Source organism: Ranitomeya imitator, chromosome 1, assembly GCF_032444005.1.
Source record: "Ranitomeya imitator isolate aRanImi1 chromosome 1, aRanImi1.pri, whole genome shotgun sequence".
NCBI lineage: Eukaryota > Metazoa > Chordata > Amphibia > Anura > Dendrobatidae > Ranitomeya > Ranitomeya imitator.
The window spans coordinates 595,335,463-595,361,366 of NC_091282.1; the positions used below are offsets into that span (position 1 = coordinate 595,335,463).

Sequence of the window (25,904 nt, forward strand, 5' to 3'; positions counted from 1 at the left end):
CACATTAGTATTTCCAGCCATGGCCGATGATATTGCAGCATCGGCCATGGCTGGATTGTAATATTTCACCCGTTATAATGGGTGAAATATTACAAATCGCTCTGATTGGCAGTTTCACTTTCAACAGCCAATCAGAGCGATCGTAGCCACGGGGGTGTGAAGCCACCCCCCCTGGGCTAAACTACCAGTCCCCCTGTCCCTGCAGATCGGGTGAAATGGGAGTTAACGCTTTCACCCGATCTGCAGGGACGCGATCTTTCCATGACGCCACATAGGCGTCATGGGTCGGATTGGCACCGACTTTCATGACGCCTACGTGGCGTCATGGGTCGGGAAGGGGTTAAATTCACCAAAAAAAACTCATATACAGTTATATGAAAAAGTTTGGGCACCCCTATTAATCTTAAGCTTAATGTTTTATAAAAATTGTTTTTTTTTTGCAACAGCTATTTCAGTTTCATATACAGTGGGGCAAAAAAGTATTTAGTCAGTCAGCAATAGTGCAAGTTCCACAACTTAAAAAGATGAGAGGCGTCTGTAATTTACATCATAGGTAGACCTCAACTATGGGAGACAAACTGAGAAAAAAAATCCAGAAAATCACATTGTCTGTTTTTTTAACATTTTTTTTGCATATTATGGTGGAAAATAAGTATTTGGTCAGAAACAAACAATCAAGATTTCTGGCTCTCACAGACCTGTAACTTCTTCTTTAAGAGTCTCCTCTTTCCTCCACTCATTACCTGTAGTAATGGCACCTGTTTAAACTTGTTATCAGTATAAAAAGACACCTGTGCACACCCTCAAACAGTCTGACTCCAAACTCCACTATGGTGAAGACCAAAGAGCTGTCAAAGGACACCAGAAACAAAATTGTAGCCCTGCACCAGGCTGGGAAGACTGAATCTGCAATAGCCAACCAGCATGGAGTTAAGAAATCAACAGTGGGAGCAATAATTAGAAAATGGAAGACATACAAGACCACTGATAATCTCCCTCGATCTGGGGTTCCACGCAAAATCCCACCCCGTGGGGTCAGAATGATCACAAGAACGGTGAGCAAAAATCCCAGAACCACGCGGGGGGACCTAGTGAATGAACTGCAGAGAGCTGGGACCAATGTAACAAGGCCTACCATAAGTAACACACTACTCCACCATGGACTCAGATCCTGCAGTGCCAGACGTGTTCCACTGCTTAAGCCAGTACATGTCCGGGCCTGTCTGAAGGTTGCTAGAGAGCATTTGGATGATCCAGAGGAGTTTTGGGAGAATGTCCTATGGTCTGATGAAACCAAACTGGAACTGTTTGGTAGAAACACAACTTGTCGTGTTTGGAGGAAAAAGAATACTGAGTTGCATCCATCAAACACCATACCTACTGTAAAGCATGGTGGTGGAAACATCATGCTTTGGGGCTGTTTCTCTGCAAAGGGGCCAGGACGACTGATCCGGGTACATGAAAGAATGAATGGGGCCATGTATCGTGAGATTTTGAGTGCAAACCTCCTTCCATCAGCAAGGGCATTGAGGATGAAACGTGGCTGGGTCTTTCAACATGACAATGATCCAAAGCACACCGCCAGGGCAACGAAGGAGTGGCTTCGTAAGAAGCATTTCAAGGTCCTGGAGTGGCCTAGCCAGTCTCCAGATCTCAACCCTATAGAAAACCTTTGGAGGGAGTTGAAAGTCCGTGTTGCCAAGCGAAAAGCCAAAAACATCACTGCTCTAGAGGAGATCTGCATGGAGGAATGGGCCAACATACCAACAACAGTGTGTGGCAACCTTGTGAAGACTTACAGAAAACGTTTGACCTCTGTCATTACCAACAAAGGATATATTACAAAGTATTGAGATGAAATTTTGTTTCTGACCAAATACTTATTTTCCACCATAATATGCAAATAAAATGTTAAAAAAACAGACAATGTGATTTTCTGGATTTTTTTTTCTCAGTTTGTCTCCCATAGTTGAGGTCTACCTATGATGTAAATTACAGACGCCTCTCATCTTTTTAAGTGGTGGAACTTGCACTATTGCTGACTGACTAAATACTTTTTTGCCCCACTGTATCTAATAACTGTTGGACACAGTAATGTTTCTGCCTTGAAATGAGGTTTGTTGTACTAATGTTGAGGGAGGATCTAAAGTGATCCTTCTTGGTTGACTCAGTGATTTCCAAATTAATCTAAAGGGCGTTGCCGGCAACTGAAAATGACCAGACGGAGACTCGTGCCTCTGTGTGGGGGATCGAGCAGATCTCTGGGCCCCCGTTTATTGTGTATGAGTTTTCATAGTCATAGAAATTATACTTCAACCAATCAGCATAAGAATACGCTCACAATTCTTAACCTATAAGAATGCAGGAAAAACTTAACCCATGAGGATACAGGAAAAATGGAAACTACAGATATGGTCGTGTCTTTTTGGCATAAAAAACATATTAACAGATGCCTCAGTCTTGTATAGCGATACACCCATGAGTCTCTTATCTGGCTCACTCGAGTTAGAATACTCAAGGTCTTTATACCAATTATGAACCATAGACTAGCTGAATAACAAAATGTTATCTTCGTGAGAAACAGGACAGAGTTATTTCATAGCAGCTGTAACCTTCTACCTAAGTAAATAACAGAATTTATCTTTAACCAACAACAAAATCGAGTCAAAGCACAAAATGGAGAATCTTTCATAATTTGTTCCCGCACATTCCCCCCTAGATAAATTTTGTTAATTAATGTCCAGCATCAGAGGTACTATCCCAAGCTATAAGCTTGAGGGGTACTGGTCTTCACATGACTGGTGCCATGTTACCAGCCATGGCTGTTGCGGCGTACCCGTCCCCCCTGTATGCTAGAATTTACGAATAACAATTGTTGATGACGGTGGTGGGGATCTTTTGAAGATAGCTATGCGCTTGGCTTCAACATCTTCATCTGGTAACTTTGTGAAATCGGTGTAGAGAGCAGGGGTGGCAACGCTTTTGGTTTCATCCTTAGTTGTCTTAGTGCAGAATTTCCTAATACATACAGAAATACACCAAAGAACAAGTTTTAGTATTACATACATTATTATTATTATTTATTGTTATAGCGCCATTTATTCCATGGCGCTTTACATGTGAGGAGGGGTATACATAATAAAAACAAGTACAATAATCTTGAACAATACAAGTCATAACTGGTACAGGAGGAATGAGGACCCTGCCCGCGAAGGCTCACAATCTACAAGGATACATACATGACAAGGATAAAGGCAGCGATGTGTAACAAACTTTGCAAGATTCCAGCTATCCAGCCGCAAGTCCCTCAAACCAATTGGCTGGATTAAGAAAGGAGAAGGTGTCTGCCCACCAACTGTCCTTATTACAGTCATTGTCTTTATCATATTGATCTCTGACTTTTTGAATATCTTCTAACTTTAACTTTAGAGTACTATTGGGATCTGTATAATAACAGCATGCGGGTCCAATAATCTGACACATACCACCCTGTGCTGCTGTTAAGTAGTCCAGTACTACAGTATATTGATTAGTGACTATGATAAGTTGGTTTTGGACAGCGACAGTAGTATTAAGTATAGTATATTCAATATATCCCAAATTTGATCATCTGGATAATCTGTGGCCCTAAGCAATTTATCCCACATTTGTGTAATCATAGGGTAAATGAAAATAGAACTGACAATTTTATTGGCTATACCCATCTGTACTATTAATCTTTTATGATATTGTACAAACTTATTATTCAAGGATGTTGGAGAATTTAGGCTGTCCCATTCGGTTATCAACATTATTATATGGAAATACGAAAAACCAAAACATCATGTCCCCTTATTTGCTACTAGTCTGTTTGACCAGCTTGCAGTGCGATGTGTGGATCCATGTCGGCCTTCCTTCCAGCTTTACTGACATAGGAGTAATGAGGAGGACTTGGTAGGGTGTTATGAACAGGTAATTCAGAACCACAATGGACCTTGAAGTTCAGAGTACACAAAGTGACCTGACAATTACCAAAAACATAGGACGAGCTCTGAGACGTGGGAACTCTGCTGACCGCAATCCCTAATCCTATCCAACCACACTAAAGGTAGCCGTGGAGCGCTCCTGACCAGTCCTATGCGCCTCGAGCACAGCCTGAGAAACTAGCTAGCCCTAAGAAAGAAAAACAAGCCTACCTTGCCTCAGAGAAATACCCCAAAGGAAAAGGAAGCCCCCCACATATAATGACTGTGAGTAGAGATGAAAATACAAACGCAGAGATGAAATAGATTTAGCAAAGTGAGGCCCAACTTACTGAACAGACCGAAGATAGGAAAGATTGCTTTGCGGTCAACACAAAACCCTACAAACAACCACGCAGAGGGGGCAAAAAGACCCTCCGCACCGACTAACGGTACGGAGGTGCTCCCTCTGCGTCCCAGAGCTTCCAGCAAGCAAGAAAAACCAATATAGCAAGCTGGACAGAAAAAATAGCAAACAAAAATAACACAAGAAAACTTAGCTTATGCAGGAAAGACAGGCCACAGGAACGATCCAGGAGAAAGCAAGACCAATACTAGAACATTGACTGGAGGCCAGGATCAAAGCACTAGGTGGAGTTAAATAGAGCAGCACCTAACGACTTAACCTCATCACCTGAGGAAGGAAACTCAGAAGCCGCAGTACCACTCCCATCCACCAAAGGAAGCTCATAGACAGAACCAGCCGAAGTACCACTCACGACCACAGGAGGGAGCTTGGCCACAGAATTCACAACAGTACCCCCCCCTTGATGAGGTGTCACCGAACCCTCACCAGAGCCCCCAGGCCGACCAGGATGAGCCACATGAAAGGCACGAACCAGATCGGCAGCATGGACATCAGAGGCAAAGACCCAGGAATTATCTTCCTGACCATAACCTTTCCACTTAACCAGATACTGGAGTTTCCGTCTCGAAACACGAGAATCCAAAATCTTCTCCACTATATACTCCAACTCCCCTTCAACCAAAAGCGGAGCAGGAGGATCAACAGATGGAACCACAGGTGCCACGTATCTCTGCTACAATGACCTATGGAACACGTTATGGATGGAAAAAGAAGCTGGAAGAGTCAAACGAAAAGACACAGGATTAAGAACCTCAGAAATCCTATATGGACCAATGAAACGAGGCTTAAACTTAGGAGAGGAAACCTTCATAGGAATATAACGAGATGACAACCAAACCAAATCCCCAACACGAAGTCGGGGACCCACACAGCGCCTGCGGTTAGCGAAACATTGAGCCTTCTCCTGGGACAAAGTCAAATTGTCCACTACATGAGTCCAAATCTGCTGCAACCTATCCACCACAGTATCCACACCAGGACAGTCCGAAGACTCAACCTGCCCTGAAGAGAAACGAGGGTGAAACCCAGAATTGCAGAAAAACGGCGAAACCAAAGTAGCCGAGCTGGCCCGATTATTAAGGGCGAACTCAGCCAAAGGCAAAAAGGACACCCAATCATCCTGATCAGCAGAAACAAAACATCTCAGATATGTTTCCAAGGTCTGATTGGTTCGTTCAGTCTGGCCATTTGTCTGAGGATGGAAAGCCGAGGAAAAAGACAAATCAATGCCCATCCTAGCACAAAAGGCTCGCCAAAACCTCGAAACAAACTGGGAACCTCTGTCAGAAACGATGTTCTCTGGAATGCCATGTAAACGAACCACATGCTGGAAAAACAATGGCACCAAATCAGAGGAGGAAGGCAATTTAGACAAGGGCACCAAATGGACCATCTTAGAGAAGCGATCACAAACCACCCAAATGACTGACATTCTATGAGAGACGGGGAGATCCGAAATAAAATCCATAGAGATATGTGTCCAAGGCCTCTTGGGGACCGGCAAGGGCAAAAGCAACCCACTGGCACGAGAACAGCAGGGCTTAGCCCGAGCACAAATCCCACAGGACTGCACAAAATAACGCACATCCCGCGACAGAGACGGCCACCAAAAGGATCTAGCCACCAAATCTCTGGTACCAAAGATTCCAGGATGACCAGCCAACACCGAACAATGAACCTCAGAGATAACTTTATTCGTCCACCTATCAGGGACAAACGGTTTCTCCGCTGGGCAACGGTCAGGTCTATTAGCCTGAAATTTTTGCAGCACCCGCCGCAAATCAGGGGAGATGGCAGACAAAATTACCCCCTCTTTGAGAATACCCGCCGGCTCAGGCAAACCCAGAGAATCGGGCACAAAACTCCTAGACAGGGCATCCGCCTTCACATTTTTAGAGCCCGGAAGGTACGAAACCACAAAGTCAAAACGGGAGAAAAACAGCGACCAAAGAGCCTGTCTAGGATTCAACCGTTTGGCAGACTCGAGATAAGTCAAGTTCTTGTGATCAGTCAAGACCACCACGCGATGCTTAGCTCCTTCAAGCCAATGACGCCACTCCTCGAATGCCCACTTCATGGCTAGCAACTCTCGATTGCCAACATCATAATTTCGCTCAGCAGGCGAAAATTTCCTGGAAAAGAAGGCGCATGGTTTCATCACCGAGCAATCAGAACTTCTCTGCGACAAAACAGCCCCTGCTCCAATTTCAGAAGCATCAACCTCGACCTGGAACGGAAGCGAAACATCTGGCTGGCACAACACAGGGGCAGAAGAAAAACGACGCTTCAACTCCTGAAAAGCTTCCACAGCAGCAGAAGACCAATTGACCACATCAGCACCCTTCTTGGTTAAATCAGTCAACGGTTTAGCAATACTAGAAAAATTATTGATGAAGCGACGATAAAAATTAACAAAGCCCAGGAACTTCTGCAGACTCTTCAGAGATGTTGGCTTAGTCCTATCATAAATGGCCTGGACTTTAACAGGGTCCATCTCGATAGTAGAAGGAGAAAAAATGAACCCCAAAAATGAAACCTTCTGAACACGAAAGAGACACTTTGACCCCTTCACAAGCAAAGAATTAGCACGCAGGACCTGGAACACCATTCTGACCTGCTTCACATGAGACTCCCAATCATCCGAGAAGACCAAAATATCATCCAAGTATACAATCAGGAATTTATCCAGGTACTCTCGGAAGATGTCATGCATAAAGGACTGAAACACTGATGGAGCATTAGAAAGCCCGAATGGCATAACCAGGTACTCAAAATGGCCTTCGTGCGTATTAAATGCTGTTTTCCATTCATCGCCCTGTTTAATACGCACAAGATTATATGCACCACGAAGATCTATCTTGGTGAACCAACTAGCCCCCTTAATCCGAGCAAACAAATCAGACAGCAGTGGCAAGGGGTACTGAAATTTGACCGTAATTTTATTTAGAAGGCGGTAATCAATACAAGGTCTCAGCGAACCATCCTTCTTGGCCACAAAAAAGAATGCTGCTCCCAATGGCGACGATGACGGGCGAATATGACCCTTCTCCAAAGACTCCTTCACGTAACTCCGCATAGCGGCGTGCTCAGGTACAGATAAATTAAACAGTCGACCCTTAGGAAACTTACTACCAGGAATCAAATCGATAGCACAATCACAATCCCTATGCGGAGGTAGGGCATTGGACTTGGGCTCATCGAATACATCCCGGTAATCAGACAAGAACTCTGGGACCTCAGAAGGGGTGGATGATGAGATAGACAGAAATGGAACATCACCATGTACCCCCTGACAAACCCAGCTGGACACAGACATAGATTTCCAATCTAATACTGGGTTATGGACTTGTAGCCATGGCAACCCCAACACGACCACATCATGCAGATTATGCAACACCAGAAAGCGAATATCCTCCTGGTGCGCAGGAGCCATGCACATGGTCAGCTGGGTCCAATACTGAGGCTTATTCTTGGCCAAAGGCGTAGCATCAATTCCTCTCAATGGAATAGGACACTGCAAGGGCTCCAAGACAATCCCACAGCGCCTAGCAAACTCCAAGTCCATCAAATTCAGGGCAGCGCCGTAATCCACAAATGCCATGACAGAATAGGAAGACAAAGAGCAGATCAAAGTAACGGACAAAAGAAATTTTGACTGTACCGTACCAATGGTGGCAGACCTAGCGAACCGCTTAGTGCGCTTAGGACAATCGGAGATAGCATGAGTGGAATCACCACAGTAAAAACACAGCCCATTCTGACGTCTGTGTTCTTGCCTTTCAGCTCTGGTCAAAGTCCTATCGCACTGCATAGGCTCAGGTTTATGCTCAGATACTACCGCCAAATGGTGCACAGATTTACGCTCATGCAAGCGTCGACCGATCTGAATGGCCAAAGACATAGACTCATTCAGACCAGCAGGCATAGGAAATCCCACCATGACATCCTTAAGGGCTTCAGAGAGACCCTTTCTGAAAATAGCTGCCAGCGCACATTCATTCCATTGAGTGAGCACGGACCACTTTCTAAACTTCTGACAATAAATCTCTATCTCATCCTGACCCTGACACAGAGCCAGCAAAATTTTCTCTGCCTGATCCACTGAATTAGGTTCATCGTACAGCAATCCGAGTGCCAGAAAAAACGCATCAATATTACATAATGCAGGATCTCCTGGCGCAAGGGAAAATGCCCAGTCTTGAGGGTCGCCACGTAATAAAGAAATAATGATCTTAACTTGTTGAACTGGGTCACCAGAGGAGCGGGGTTTCAAAGCCAGAAATAGTTTACAATTATTTTTAAAATTCAAAAACTTAGCTCTATCTCCAGAAAATAACTCAGGAATAGGAATTTTAGGTTCTAACATAGGATTCTGAACCACTAAATCTTGAATATTCTGTACATTTATAGCGAGATTATCCATCAAAGAGAACAGACCCTGAATGTCCATGTCCACACCTGTGTTCTGAACCACCCTGATGTAAAGGGGAAAAGAAAGACAGAACACAGTGCAAAGAAAAAAAAATGGTCTCAGAACTTCTCTTTTCCCTCTATTGAGAAGCATTAGTACTTTGGGCCTCCAGTACTGTTATGAACAGGTAATTCAGAACCACAATGGACCTTGAAGTTCAGAGCACACAAAGTGACCTGACAATTACCAAAAACATAGGACGAGCACTGAGACGTGGGAACTCTGCTGACCGCAATCCCTAATCCTATCCAACCACACTAAAGGTAGCCGTGGAGCACTCCTGACCAGTCCTATGCGCCTCGAGCACAGCCTGAGAAACTAGCTAGCCCTAAGAAAGAAAAATAAGCCTACCTTGCCTCAGAGAAATACCCCAAAGGAAAAGGAAGCCACCCACATATAATGACTGTGAGTAGAGATGAAAATACAAACGCAGAGATGAAATAGATTTAGCAAAGTGAGGCCCAACTTACTGAACAGACCGAAGATAAGAAAGATTGCTTTGCGGTCAACACAAAACCCTACAAACAACCACGCAGAGGGGGCAAAAAGACCCTACGCACCGACTAACGGTACGGAGGTGCTCCCTCTGCGTCCCAGAGCTTCCAGCAAGCAAGAAAAACCAATATAGCAAGCTGGACAGAAAAAATAGCAAACAAAAATAACACAAGAAAACTTAGCTTATGCAGGAAAGACAGGCCACAGGAACGATCCAGGAGAAAGCAAGACCAATACTAGAACATTGACTGGAGGCCAGGATCAAAGCACTAGGTGGAGTTAAATAGAGCAGCACCTAACGACTTAACCTCATCACCTGAGGAAGGAAACTCAGAAGCCGCAGTACCACTCCCATCCACCAAAGGAAGCTCATAGACAGAACCAGCCGAAGTACCACTCACGACCACAGGAGGGAGCTTGGCCACAGAATTCACAACAGTAGGGACCATCATACAAGGGTTCTAATCCGTGTTTTCTGACATAGCTTTTCACGACCATAAAAACACCAGGCTTCAAATTGTGACAAGTGTTGGTTTCTGCTGAATCTGGAAGGGAAGAAGAAACTAAAACATGGGTGTCAGCAACATTTTTACTAAGCTGAATAACATATTGAACAGCACGGACAGTTTCTTCTGACAACTACTGAGACTGAAAATTTGCAACTGAGAACCTAGCACCAAACAATATCTCATATGGGGACAGGCCATGTTTTGCAATAGGGGCAGTACGAATATGTAAGAGCCCTAGTCATGGAGCCGTAGTCTCCTGCATCAATTTGGTCAATTGTCCCTTCAGTGTGCCATTCAGCCTCTTAACTTTCCCAATGGATTGTGGATGGTACAGAGTATGGAGGGCTACAGTGGATCTAAGCATTGTCAGAACCTCCAGATACACATGAGAAGAAAAGTCCGGGCCTTGTCACTTTCAACAACTTCTGGAACACCATATCTGCATATAACTTCCATCACCAGTTTCTTTGCTGTAATCTTTGCAGTCACGTTGGTAACGGGGAATACTTCTGGCCAACTGGAGAACATATCGACAACCATCAGACAATATTCATACCTTCCAGACTTAGGCAACGTGAGGTGGTCCACCTGGAGCCTTTGGAATGGATAGTCGGGCTTAGCAAGGTGCTTCGGGGTTGCACGTTGAAGTTGACCGGGATTGCAGGTCTGACAGATACCTCGATGTGTGGGCCCATGCGCCCACGTGGCAATAGCAGGGTACATCCGCTTAGGGAGACACACAAGTTGGTCCTTTTTCCAGAGACCATGTCCATACGTGCTCCATCAGCTTTCCAGTGCTTCACTTCTTCCTTTGGAGACATTCTCTGCATCGTCATTAAGCTGTCTCGCGGGTTCCGACAGAAGACCTCAGTCTGGCATAGATCATCAGGTTCCTGTAGAGTCAGTGTTTCTTGTAACTGTTTACGCTGAGAGCGTGTGGTCACCATAGCTGGTATGGTCTGTTCAACAGGCAGAAGAGCAGCTGCTTTTGCTTGCATATCCGCAAAGGCATTACCACCAGTCTGTGGACTGTTCCATAGTACCGTGCTCCTTAACTTTGATAATAGCCACCTGAGTAGGTAATTTGATTGAGTCCATGAGGGTTTTAGCAGCTTCAGCATTCTCCACTGAGTCCCGGCGGTAGTAACAAATCCTCGATTGGCCCATAGGGCTCCGAAATCATGAGCAATACCAAATGCATACTGTGAGTCCGTGTATATATTAGCCCGCCTGTCTTTGGCCAAAACACATGCAGTAGACAGAGCCTGAAGTTCTACTTGTGCTGACAGTGAGGGAGGGAGTGCAGCTCCGGGCAATACAGTGTCTTCCGTAGTAACAGCTTATCCGGAGCTGATGGCTATTTTTCTTTCTTCTGTGAGGTGTCTGGCACCCTGAAGGAGACAGTGACCCAAAAATATCACTTGACCAAGGCAGAACTGAAGTTTCGAGGCCGAAACCCGACAGTTCAGATCTGCAAGATACTTGAGGAAACGAACAGTGGCAACAATGGCTTCCTGCTCTGTCCATACACACAAGAAAAGATAATTCACATACTGAAGCAGCGTGACATAGGGGGGTGATTTAACTGCCAGGGTAAAAGACATTGGCCCATATTTTTTGCAAACTGATTGGGACTGTTTTGTGCCCCTTGTGGCATAACTGTCCAATGCAAACAGAAACTAGCAATCAGGGAGTAATGGAATGCTGAAGAAGGCATTGGCGAGGTCGATGACTGTGAACCAAGCAGCATCCTGAGGTATCTGGGACAAGAGTATGTGGATTAGGCACCACTGGAGTTTCTAGAACCGTGGCTGCATTAACTGCCCGTAGATCTTGTACCAGCCGGTACACAGGGGGTTGGCTGGGTGGGGTCTTTTTCTTAACGGGAAACAAGGGCGTGTTACATGGAGAAACACAGGGTACCAGGGCACCATTATCGAGTAACGTTTGTATTTGCCCCTTGAGGCCCCGCTCCTGATCATGTTTCAAAGGGTACTGATGGACTTTGGGAAAAGGGGCACCAGGTTTGAGAAACACTTTTACTGGTTTTACAGGCATTATTGGGGGTGGATCTGGGCCTACCAGGGCCATCATAACCGTGGGAAGGGCGTGTAAGTTATACATCTCATTATGTTCATCTGCATAGGGGTTATATAACGTAAATACCATTTGACCAGCATCTTGGAATTATATTCTGGAGCGGAACTGTGATAATAAATCTGCCCCCAGTAAATTTACTGGACATGAGGGAGAGATTACAAACTGAGCAGTAACTTCAGGGAAAGATCCCACAGGGATGGGTTTTGTGAGAGTATATTTATTGGGTCTGCCATCTACTCTAATTAAAACAAGCTCTCGATCTGAGAATTGACATGGCGAGGCTTGGGAGGGAGATTCCCAGACATAGGGTTAAAATGGATATTGGAGTATGGGACTGGATTTGTGTAAGGTGGGAGAAGGTCAGGAGCTGGAGTCTGGTGGGCCACCGATAAGGAATGGAGCTGTGTCCTTGCTGCTGCTGCGTTGGGAGGGGGATTCGGGGCTGAGATTGGAGCAGAAATCCCTGCAGCTACTGCAGCTACAGTTTTATCCCTTGATTTTACTGTTGATGCAGAACGTGCTAAATTCTTTTGAAAACTTTTAATTACTTTTAGTGCATCGTCCGGAGTGGAATTCTCGATGTCAGGTCTAACTGACATTATTGCCTCCTTCAATTCAGATTTAAGGCCGGACATCAAAGCTGCCACAAAAAGGTGTGAATAGGCTTTATTATACAGTGAAAACCCCAAATCTTTAAACACTACCATAAGACGCCCATAGAACTTCTCGGCAGTCTCCCCCTTGTCCTGTGTGATATCTGTGAGGGAGGTAGCGTGGTCCACTAGTCTATCTTGTGCCCAAACCTTTAAAGCATTACAGAAATCAACATCACTCTCATAGGTTCCCCCGTTCACATTATACATTATGCCACCCTCAATAATTGGAAAATACCCCTCTCCAGCCTTCACATGGAGTAAGTGTAACAGATCTTTCCGGGGAGTGGAATAAATCTCTCGATTCGCTGCTATTTGTCTATATAAGGCCATGGGGGATGTTTCTGAATCGGATAACTAAAGTAGGAGGGGGTGGATACTCATAACCACTAGCAATACTAAGCATAGCAGGGACTGGTGCTGGCGGTGGCTGATAATAAGTGCCGTCAGCGTTTAGCAAGGGAAAGGTGGGGGCTACAACTCCGGGTCTTCTTGCTTCACAATTGTAACAGACCTGTCTCCACTGAGAATTAGTAACTCTGCATACATCACAAATCCACCCGGCAGGATCATAGGGTGGGGGCGCACTGAGTTTTGGCAACCCAGGATATATTGGAGCTTTGGGGTTAAGGGGCACAGAGCTTACAGTCGGGAGAAGAGGCTTGATTTCCTGGGGAGGGACCTTATCATCTAGCAGGGAGCCCCCCTGTTTCAGATTATTATTTTTAATTGTTTGTCTTTCTAACACATTACCCTCAATCACTTTCTCAGTTCCTTCTTGCACCACAAACATCCAGTTTTTGTCATAGTAATAGACAACTTTCCTTTTTCAACGTAACAAAAACAAATCAGAATTCACTTTCTCTGTTAATCCTTAATTTGCTATATATCAACCACTCAACTTGAAGCAGGTGAATCTTTTACCAATCTTTCAATTACACTGATAACCAAACAATCTCTTACAAGTTTCCTTCTAAAACTAGGCGCCATTTTTTACTTTAAACTTACAATATTTCTTTCTACTTCAATACAATATTGTACTATTGCTTTAAATAAAGCACAGATCTTTAAAGTAATAAACACTGGCGCTGTACACTACGGACGATGGAGGAAATAGGGGAATAGGCTAATAAAGGAAGATGAGGGGAAAAAAACGAGGGGGGGGAAGAGAGAAGAGGACAGAGCTGCTGGTGGGGTGGCAGGGTCTGTGCTATACCCTGTCTGAAAGAAAAAACTATATACTAATGAACCACCTGCGCTCATGAACCAAGTGGAATGCAGAGGCTTAGACGGAACCACTGGCGTACAGTTAAGTACAGTAAGTATAAGAGGCCAAAGAGTGAATAGTATACTGGAAGTCTCCTATTACGGTGACATGAAGATATGTCCACTATGGACCGACAGCAATGGAGTGCCTGCAATGAGTGTAACATCCACTTACTGGTATAGAAGGTCCGAGTGGCTGTGGAGAGCAGTGGGGGTCCCAGACTAACGTCGGCTGATGTGCTGGGCTGCAATATGAGATGGCCGTAGAGTCCTGGGACCGGCTGTTTCCAGAACAGGCGCTGAACGCTGGGGCGTCTGGATAGGTAAGAGCCGCCGACTCCTGGCGTGCCCCGGCCGGAAGCAACGCCGGAGCGATAGCGGTGTGTGGAGGGGGCGTGGCTAGGATCGTGACGTCACGGATAGGGCGGGCTTGGCAACAGGGGGAACCAATCCAACGCGTTTCGAAGGAGGTACTCCTTCTTCGTCAGGGCTGGAGTTCCCTGAAAGATCCGTCCTAATATAGCCTCCGCCCCCCCTTTAGTTCAGACCTGCCCCTATGGGTGCCGGACAGTACCATCTACATGCTGAGATAAGGCCTCATAATAATGGAACGTTCTAAAGTGAATGTGTGAATGGGGACATATGTAAATCTAAAATACAGGAACACTAAAAGGTGATGAGTATCCTGGTGGTAATACCTAAGTGGTGTGTTTATGTAACCATAAACGCACTAAAGAAAAGAGGGGGGGGAAGGGGGGGGGAGGAAAAAAATAAAATAAAAATAAAAAATAAATTTTTTTATAATAAATGAAAAATAATGAATAAAAATAAAAATAAAAATAAATAAAAGAGGAAAAAAAGGGGGATTAGAGGATGGGAGGAAAGGTTACAAATGTGCAAAAGTTAAAACCACTGTTTAATAGTCTTTTATTAAAATTACGCTATATGTTTAAAAGGCCAGATAGGTATATATTAATTCTAAACCAGGAAAAGACCTATAGTTAAATGGGTCTATATTAATGTATAAAATATAGGAACTAAAATAGGAATTAAAATAAACTCAATAAAGATGATCCATCGGGGTCACTAAGATATTAGCTAAAAGACGTGTACCACAGTACCTATAAACAAAATAAAGCAAAATCCATAATGTAATATATAATACATAAGATAACGACTAGTACGCTAATGTAGTGCATAAAGGGTTAAAAGGATAATCATACTGTTAGAATGCATATAGCTCAATCTCATGGTTGAGCCCTTTAGGGGCCAGACTGTCCAGGGTAAAAATCCACTTGGATTCCACCCTGGACATCAATTTTAGGAAATCACCTCCCCTGGGATTTTGTTGAACTACTTGTATGCCGCAAAACGAAACATTCGTGCAGGATCGGTTATGTTGTTCTAGAAAATGGCGTGATAGGGGGTGTCCTTTAAAGCCTTTCTGAATGTTGTCCAGATGTTCTTTAATCCTAACTTTCAAAGGCCTCTTAGTTCGGCCTACATATATTTTCTTGCAAGGGCAAATAAGAATGTAAATGACCCCAACTGTTGCACAAGAGATCGATTCCTTTATGGAAAAACTTTTGATGCCACTGGAATCTTTAAATGTTGTTTGGGTACATTTTTTACGGGATGTACGTATACAGCAAGAGCCTATTCCCCTATTTCCTCCATCGTCCGTAGTGTACAGCGCCAGTGTTTATTACTTTGTATTTCTTTTCTCTGTGCATTCACACTTAGGCAGCTACACCATGGCACTAGATGCACTCAAAACTGATAGAGATGTCCGACGCAGATTCATCCAGACCCAATTCTCCCAACACAAATTGTCTATTAATGAACTAGATCAGGTCAAATCTCTACTGAGATCATTGGAAAAACATCTAGTAAACGAAATGCGTAACCTCTGGGAGATTGCTTCATTGGAGAAATATGCAGAAGCAGATATTGTCCCAAAGGGGTTGGTTATTCAGAAAACCCTGGCAGGTGATTTTGGAGAACCAAAAATCCCAAAAGAATGGGATGCCCTATTCAAAATGTTTTCTAATAAAGCCCTTCACTTTATAATAGAAAAACGCGGCGTTAATCTGGCTAAAATCAACCAGTCTATTACTGAGCTATTTGACCAATTGAAAATGTATAACCATATTGAAGAACCACATGATCTTATCCCTAGGATTATGTATAGAATTAAAGAAAAAGAAAAGGATATTATTAATAAAAAAATGAAAAAATTTGCTAGGGACAACCTACCGTTTGAAAACATTGTGCCTAATAATTGTCTGAACGAACCTTTATCCAGCCCCAGTAATGAACTGGTCACAGTAGACGAATACAATCTTTCCCCAACCCACCATCTGGAGGACATATCTTTAGTTTTTTCTACTTACACGAATACCAACTCGACCCAGTACACTCCTGTGTCTATTCGAACTAGAACTAATGGTGGGGCGATACAAACAGAACCTTTAACGAACATTGACTCTCCTGATGTCTATATTAATCAAGTCCTCACCCCCCCATCAGGAGCACCTAGTACTGTGGATCATATTCAAATCCCCACTTCTAATCATTTTTCCCAGCTCTCGAATATGGGGGAGGATGTGGAAACTACCACAGAATGGGAAGATCCCATCCCCACCACAAGCAAACAGAATCACATATCATATTCAACTGTAGTGAGTAAAATGAATAGTAAACTTCCTAATCAAACAAATATGAAAAATAAACAAGTGGGAGGCACAAATCCCAACACCTATTTGAGGAGGATTCCAAATAGGCTTACTAACAAAAATCCTATAGTCAAGAGAAAGAATTTAAAACCCATTGTACATTCAACAATTAAACGGGATTTTTTCCATCCTCACAGTTCAAAACCAAAAGAGGTAAGAGGGGTGGGAAACTCGCCCAAAAGAAAAACGTAAAGAATAAACCCCAAGCCTACACTCAAAAAATCTTCAATCTGAGTTCATATCAGCTCACTACAAGCGAGGAGAACCTATTGCAAAAAGGCCTCAAATTTGCACCTACAACTCAAGCCAACCCATTTAATCTATTTATTAGCATTAAAAAATGTATGCGTAATTTGGCTTTAAAAAAATATTTTTTAAAAAAGGGTACTAATGCATATAATACAACCAGGTCCTATTCTACCACCACTACGGAATTTATCCACACCGATTTGGCCCCTCAGTCTAGGTTTAACCCTATCAATGAATATTCAAACTCCTTCCGGTCCTTTGAGACCTTGGTTACTGCAGATATTAAAAAACTTAACATAAATCATTCCAAATACACGCCACATAACCTTAGTACTAATGAAAAGAGAACAATTGTGGATCTACAAGCCAATCACAACATTGTCATCCGCCCTGCGGATAAAGGGGGAGGCATTGTTGTGCTAGATCGTGCTGCATATCACAACGAAGCACTTAGACTTCTTAGTGATACCATAACATATAAAAAATTGTCGTCTGACCCGACTATCAAATACACACACAAGCTTAATTGTTTAGCCCTGAAAGGCAAATCTTTAGGTATCCTTAATAAAAAGGAATTTTATTTTGTTAATAACAAAACTCCCACATTAGCCATTTTTTATCATATACCCAAAATCCACAAGGATAGTGCAAATCCACCAGGCCGCCCCATTATATCAGGCATAAACTGCCTCACGGCCAACCTTTCGAAATATGTGGATTTACATCTTCAAAAATGTATGCCATTGATTCCAGCCTACCTTAAGGACACCACCCATACCATACAAATTTTAGAATCTATCGTTTGGCAAAACCACTTCATTTTAGGTACCCTCGACATTAAGTCACTATACACCGTCATTAATCATGAACTGGGTTGTAAATCAGCACAGCTATTCCTTCATGCCCTGGGCGCATACAAAGAATCTCAAATCCAATTCATTTTGGAGAGTATAGAGTTCATACTCAAACATAACCACTTCCAGTATGAGAACCAACACTATTTGCAAACGTGGGGCACCGCAATGGGCACGCGGTTTGCGCCAAGTTATGCAAACCTCTATGTAGGCAACTGGGAGCAACAATACATCTTTAAAGAAGGTTCACTACATACGGGTCTTATACTGTGGCGTCGATTCATCGACGACATTTTGTTTATCTGGGAGGGTACGACTGCTGATCTAGATGTGTTCATCTCCAATCTAAACAATAATTCCTTTGGTCTGGAGTTTACACCTACGGTAAGCCATTCTCAAATCAATTTTCTAGATCTTACAATCTACGTGGAAAACAATACATTAAAAACTAAATGTTTCCACAAGGAGGTAGATTCAAACAGTTACATACACATTCAAAGCTGTCACCTCCCAATCTGGCTCACCAACATTCCTAGGGTCCAATATACCCGTATTAGAAGGAATTGCACTGATCTCAAGGACTATATTGATGAAACGTCACACGTCACCAAATGTTTCGAAGCCAAAGGATATGACCCACAAATCTTGAATGAAGCTAGACGGGCAGTGACCCAAATACCCAGGGAAAATTTGATCCACAAAATGGGCAATAATAACCCTCCCGAAGATATACATCAACAGATTAATAAATTATCGATAATAACTCAGTTTCATTCAGGATATAAGAAATTTACGAATATAGTGAGGAAACATTGGCCCATTTTACAAGGGGACAAGATTATTGGGGATCTCCTATCTAAGAATCCCAGATTTGTCTATACGAGGGCACCAAATCTGGGCCTCCTTGTAGCACCCACAACAAAATCGATCTTAAGAAAGGGTATATCCACATCAGTAGCAAACCACCGCCCTGTGGGATTTACATCATGTGGACAGTGCTCTTGCTGTATACGTACATCCCGTAAAAAATGTACCCAAACAACATTTAAAGATTCCAGTGGCATCAAAAGTTTTTCCATAAAGGAATCGATCTCTTGTGCAACAGTTGGGGTCATTTACATTCTTATTTGCCCTTGCAAGAAAATATATATAGGCCGAACTAAGAGGCCTTTGAAAGTTAGGATTAAAGAACATCTGGACAACATTCAGAAAGGCTTTAAAGGACACCCCCTATCGCGCCATTTTCTAGAACAACATAACCGATCCTGCACGAATGTTTCGTTTTGCGGCATACAAGTAGTTCAACAAAATCCCAGGGGAGGTGATTTCCTAAAATTGATGTCCAGGGTGGAATCCAAGTGGATTTTTACCCTGGACAGTCTGGCCCCTAAAGGGCTCAACCATGAGATTGAGCTATATGCATTCTAACAGTATGATTATCCTTTTAACCCTTTATGCACTACATTAGCGTACTAGTCGTTATCTTATGTATTATATATTACATTATGGATTTTGCTTTATTTTGTTTATAGGTACTGTGGTACACGTCTTTTAGCTAATATCTTAGTGACCCCGATGGATCATCTTTATTGAGTTTATTTTAATTCCTATTTTAGTTCCTATATTTTATACATTAATATAGACCCATTTAACTATAGGTCTTTTCCTGGTTTAGAATTAATATATACCTATCTGGCCTTTTAAACATATAGCGTAATTTTAATAAAGGACTATTAAACAGTGGTTTTAACTTTTGCACATTTGTAACCTTTCCTCCCATGCTCTAATCCCCCTTTTTTTCCTCTTTTATTTATTTTTATTTTTATTCATTATTTTTCATTTATTATAAAAAATTTTATTTTTTATTTTTATTTTATTTCCCCCCCCCCTTTCCCCCCCTCTTTTCTTTAGTGCGTTTATGGTTACATACACACACCACTTAAGTATTACCACCAGGATACTCATCACCTTTTAGTGTTCCTGTATTTTAGATTTACATATGTCCCCATTCACACATTCACTTTAGAACGTTCCATTATTATGAGGCCTTATCTCAGCAAGTAGATGGTACTGTCCGGCACCCATAGGGGCAGGTCTGAACTATAGGGGGGGCGGAGGCTATATTAGGACGGATGTTTCAGGGAACTCCAGCCCTGACGAAGAAGGAGTACCTCCTTCGAAACGCGTTGGATTGATTCCCCCTGTTGCCAAGCCCGCCCTATCCGTGACGTCACGATCCTAGCCACGCCCCCTCCACACACCGCTATCGCTCCGGCGTTGCTTCCAGCCGGGGCACGCCAGGAGTCGGCGGCTCTTACCTATCCAGACGCCCCAGCGTTCAGCGCCTGTTCTGGAAACAGCCGGTCCCAGGACTCTACGGCCATCTCATATTGCAGCCCAGCACATCAGCCGACGTTAGTCTGGGACCCCCACTGCTCTCCACAGCCACTCGGACCTTCTATACCAGTAAGTGGATGTTACACTCATTGCAGGCACTCCATTGCTGTCGGTCCATAGTGGACATATCTTCATGTCACCGTAATAGGAGACTTCCAGTATACTATTCACTCTTTGGCCTCTTATACTTACTGTACTTAACTGTACGCCAGTGGTTCCGTCTAAGCCTCTGCATTCCACTTGGTTCATGAGCGCAGGTGGTTCATTAGTATAAAGCACAGATCTTCCAGTACATATTACACAAGGATAGAAAATTCAGAGAGGACGCAACATTGTGCCCCCTCCATACCAGAAACACAGAACAGATAAGAACATCACAGCATTCCTCAACACAAAAGAAAGCAATAGCGCAGCTGTTTGACCCCACCCATCGGATATTTTGGAAATCTATACACAGAAACAGAATACATCAGTTCTCAGACTTAATTTCTACAAAACCTTCATCACACAATTCATATGCCAGAACACCTTAGAAAAAACAATGATTGAGAATATTTTCCTCATTTTTGGGCTAACAATATCAGATTCAACACACAAATTCAAAGTCTTCTCTTACTTCCATGGAAACATGTTTCTCCTTTAGAGCTAAATATCCTTACTTTGTCGTGCATAGTACCAGAGCGGCCGTATATAGTCTATTCCACTAGGTTTACCTGTCCCCCGCTGGGACAACCCAAAAACGCAGTACTCAGTGAAAGGAGGAGGGCATCTTAGACTTCCCTCCGAATACCTCTGGATATATATACTGTATACTTCTATATATTCCTGAGTTACGTATCCTACCCAATCTTCGATCACCTCACCGCGCCTGATTCTAACAATGATCAGGAATTCAGGATATTTTGACTATAAAGAGAATTACATCACTGGTCAATCCGGGGTTTCCGTCCCTTATGAGGTACGGTTCGAGCACTGGGCTCCCAACGGAACTACACCTCTATATGATTCCACCCAAAAATCACCCACCATCGGGGACAAACCTCAGATCCTCTTTGCAGCAACAAACACAGGAAAACCACACCAAACGGTCAGTCTGGACAGTATAACTGCCAACTTACCGTGGTTGTTGTGGGGGATGATCAGTCCCAATTTTCCAGTGCCTGTGTCCGCTCCGAGGGTCCTTTGTCTTGTTGTCCTCCGGGGGGCAGAGGCGTTCCTGTTTGGGGCCCCACGTTTCGGGCGCCAAGCTGTTGAGGGAGGATCTAAAGTGATCCTTCACGGTTGACTCACTGATTTCCAAATTAATCTAAAGGGCGTTGCCGGCAACTGAAAATGACCAGACGGAGACTCGTGCCTCTGTGTGGGGGATCGAGCAGATCTCTGGGCCCCCGTTTATTGTGTATGAGTTTTCATAGTCATAGAAATTATACTTCAACCAATCAGCATAAGAATACGCTCACAATTCTTAACCTATAAGAATGTAGGAAAAACTAAACCCATGAGGATACAGGAAAAATGGAAACTACAGATATGGTCGTGTCTTTTTGGCATAAAAAACATATTAACAGATGTCTCAGTCTTGTATAGCGATACACCCACGAGTCTCTTATCTGGCTCACTCGAGTTAGAATACTCAAGGTCTTTATACCAATTATGAACCATAGACTAGCTGAATAACAAAATGTTATCTTCGTGAGAAACAGGAGAGTTATTTCATAGCTGTAACCTTCTACCTAAGTAAATAACAGAATTTATCTTTAACCAACAACAAAATGGAGTCAAAGCACAAAATGGAGAATCTTTCATAATTTGTTCCTTCACACTAACAGAAAATGTGCAATCTGCAGTCAAACAAAATTTGACAGGTGCATAAGTATGGGCACCCCACCAGAAAAGTGACATTAATATTTAGTAGATCCTCCTTTTGCAAAAACAACAGCCTCTAGTCGCTTCCTGTAGCTTTTAATGAGTTCCTGGATCCTGGATGAAGGTATTTTGACCATTCATCTTTTCAAAACAATTCCAGTTCAGTTAAGTTTGATGGTCGCCGAGCATGGACAGACCTCTTCAAATGATCCCACAGATGTTCAATGATATTCAGGTCTGGGGACTGGGATGGCCATTCCAGAACAGTGTAATTGTTCCTCTGCATGAATGCCGGAGAAGATTTGGAGCGGTGTTTTGGATCATTGTCTTGCTGAAAGATCCATCCCCTGCGTAACTTCAACTTTGTCACTGATTCATGAACATTATTGTCAAGAATCTGCTGATACTGAGAGGAATCCATGCGTCCCTCAACTTTAACAAGATTCCCGATGCTGGCATTGGCCACACAGCCCCAAAGCATGATGGAACCTCCACCAAATTTTACTGTGGGTAGCAAGTGTTTTTCTTGGAATTCTGTGTTTTTTGGCCGCCATGCGTTTTTGACCAAACAACTCAATCTTGGTTTCATCAGTCCACAGGACCTTCCAAAAAGAAATTGGCTTCTCCAAATGTGCTTTTGCATACCTCAGCCGACTCTGTTTGTGGCGTGCCTGCAGAAACGGCTTCTTTCGCATCACTCTCCCATACAGCTTCTCCTTGTGCAAAGTGCGTTGTATAGTTGACTGATGCACAGTGACACCATCTGCAGCAAGTTGATGCTGCAGCTCTCTGGAGGTGGTCTGAGGATTGTCCTTGACTGATCTCACCATTCTTCTTCTCTGCCTTTCTGATGTTTTTCTTGGCCTGCCACTTCTGGCCTTAACAAGAACTGTACCTGTGTTCTTCCATTTCCTTACTATGTTCCTCACAGTGGAAATTGACAGGTTAAATCTCTGAGACAGCTTTTTGTATCCTTCCCCTGAACAACTATGTTGAATAATCTATGTTTTCAGATCATTAGACAGTTGTTTTGAGGAGCCCATGATGCCACTCTTCAGAGGAGATTCAAACAGGAGAACAACTTGCAAGTGGCCACTTTAAGTAGCTTTTCTCATGATTGCACCTGGCTATGAAGTTCAAAGCTCAATGAGGTTAAAAAACAAAAAAAAGTGCTTCAGTAAGTCAGTAAAAAGTAGATAGGAGTATTTAAAACAAGAAAATGATAAGGGTGCCCATACTTATGCACCTGCCAAATTTTGTTTGAATGCAGATTGCACATTTTCTGTTAGTACAATAAACCTCATTTCAAGGCAGAAACATTACTGTATCCAACAGTTATTAGATATATGAAACTGAAATAGCTGTTGCAAAAAAAAAACAATTTTTATAAAACATTAAGCTTAAGATTAATAGGGGTGCCCAAACTTTTTCATATAACTGTATCTGCGTGCTCAAAGTTTTGGCATTTTGGGCCATTTTGCCACTGTTTTTGCTGTCTGTTACTCTAATTATATATAGCACTATTTGGCATTTAAACAGGCCACTCGTATTTGCCAGTGCGGTATTTCCGTGACAGCCCTCATATAGCTGCGTGCTCCAAGTATGGTCATGGTAGACCGGTGGACCACTTTTTTTGCTGCCTGTTTCTCAAATTATATACAGCACTATTTAGCATAAAAAATTATAAAAAGGCCACATATTTGCCAGTGTGGTATTTACATGAAAGCCCTCATATATCTGCGTACTGTTTGGTCATTGTAGGCCGGTGGACCTTTTTTTTGCTGTCTGATTCTCTAATTATATACAGCACTATTTAGCTTAAAAAAATATAAAAAGGCCCCCACAGTATACAGCTCCTGCACCTCCTCCTCCTCCTCTTCATCCTCCATCCCTGAAATCAACACATCAGTCAGAAGCTGGAAGCACTGCAGCACTGCTTCAGCCAAGCGGCAACAGGCTGTGCTGAAGCTAATCTTCATAGGTGACAAACCGTACAATGCAGAAGAGTTGTGGACAGCACTGATAGAGCAGTCAGATGTTTGGATGAGACCGCTGAACCTACAGCCAGGCATGGTTGTGTGTGACAATGGCCGTAACCTGGTGGCAGCTCTGAGGCAAGGTGAGCTCACACACGTACTTTGCTTGGCCCATGTACTTAACCTCGTGGTTCAACGTTTTCTGAAAAGCTAACCGGAGCTGCTGGATCTTCAAATGAAAGTACGCCATCTATCTGCCCATATTAGAAAGTCAGCTACAGCTTCAGCCGCCCTTTCCATGTGTTATGTCCGCACATACTTACCTGCCTTCTCCTATCCCTCGGCGCACTCACGATCCTGTCCCTCGCCGCTCTGCTTCTTCATTTGCTGGGTCGCGGCGTCTGGTTTCTTTGCGCATGCGCGGTCGCGTCTCCTGCATCGCTGAGCCTTCTGGGAGGTCGTGACCCGATGGCTCCGCCCCAACATGGCGGCGCCCATCGGGTATTTCTTCCCGGCATCTTCCCAGGTAAGACGCCTTTGCTTTGTAGGATCTCTGTCTTTTTTCAGCATTCCTATGCCCTAGGCTCCCTAGTCTCAGTATTATTCCCTACGTTGTTCTCTCTGTGTCTCCGCTTAGTTGGTCCTTTGTTCAAGTCGTCTCTGCTCTGCGTTCCTGCCATATCCCGCCTAGTCCTGTGTTCCTGCCGTAACCAGCTAAGTCCTGTGTTTCTATCGTGTCCTGCCAGTCCAGTGTTCCTGCTGTGTCTTGCCAAGTCCTGTGTTCCTGCCACATCCTGCCTAGTCCCGTGTTCCTGCCGTGTCCTGCTAAAGTTCTGTGTTCCTGCCAAGTCCTGTGTTCCTGCCGTGTCCTGCCAAGTCCTGTGTTCCTGCCGTATCCTGCTTAGTCCCGTGTTCCTGCCATATCCAGCTAAGTCCAGTGTTCCTGTCGTTCCTAGCCAGTCCTATAGCTCTGTTGTCTCTCTCTCTTTTGGGTCGTCCATTTGGCTCTAGCTGTTGTGTCTCCATTCCCCCAAGGTCCTGCTCCTAACGCTCCCTGTATAGGGGGTGGTTGCATCTGGTCCGCTCGACCTCGGGGGCTCTAGAGTCATGACCCAGAGGGTCCACTCTCGGATTCTTCTCCGAATCCTTACAGTAAGCAAAGGCCATGGACCCCGCTGGAGCCTCTGCTGCGCAAAAGGAGCTAGTCTTTTTGTGGGAGAATCAGTCCCGTATTATGTCCTTCATGAAGGCAATGGATTCTCGTCTTTCTGTGCTCCAGCCCTCAGATCCTGGCAGCGCTGCCCTACTAGCTGGCTTACAGCAAGAGTTGGCTCAGCAGAGTGATACCCAGGCTCATATCCTTAGTTATATGTTCTCGATAGACGATCGGCTGCTTTCTATACAAACAGCCGCTTCTACCTCTGCTTCTGCTCCCCACCCTCCTCCTCGCTTGGCTAAACCACCTCGGTACAACGGTGATCCAAAATTATGCCGGGGCTTTTTAAATCATTGTCGTCTTCACTTTGAGCTTCAGCCCCAGCATTATCCCACTGATCGGGCCAAGATAGCTTTTTTGATTTCCCATCTGCAGGGTGACGCCTTGGCATGGGTAAATCCTCTCTGGGAGCAAGACGATCCCCTAGTCTCCCGGTTGTCCGAATTTTTGGAGACTTTTCGTCTTGTTTTTGATGAACCTGGTTGTCTGGCCTCTACGACTGAGGCTCTTTTTTCTCTCCATCAGGGATCTTTATCTGTGGGCCAATACGCTATTCAGTTTCATACCCTCTCCTCTGATTTAGGCTTTAATAATGAGTAGTGTTGAGCGATACCGTCCGATACTTGAAAGTATCGGTATCGGATAGTATCGGCCGATACCCGAAAAATATCGGATATCGCCGATACCGATATCCGATACCAATACAAGTCAATGGGACATCAAGTATCGGAATGTATCCTCATGGATCC

At 43.8% G+C, this 25,904-nt stretch overlaps 1 long non-coding RNA gene across 1 annotated transcript in view; it reads right to left on the reverse strand.

Annotated features, from left to right (window-relative positions):
* Positions 1-2,327: 2,327 nt before the first annotated feature.
* LOC138657955 (uncharacterized) overlaps positions 2,328-25,904 on the reverse strand; it is an 84,035-nt gene continuing 60,458 nt past the window's right edge. Inside the window, exon 3 of the long non-coding RNA XR_011317274.1 lies at positions 2,328-3,018. This is a non-coding gene — a long non-coding RNA (uncharacterized lncRNA). The remainder of the gene's footprint in view (positions 3,019-25,904) is intronic.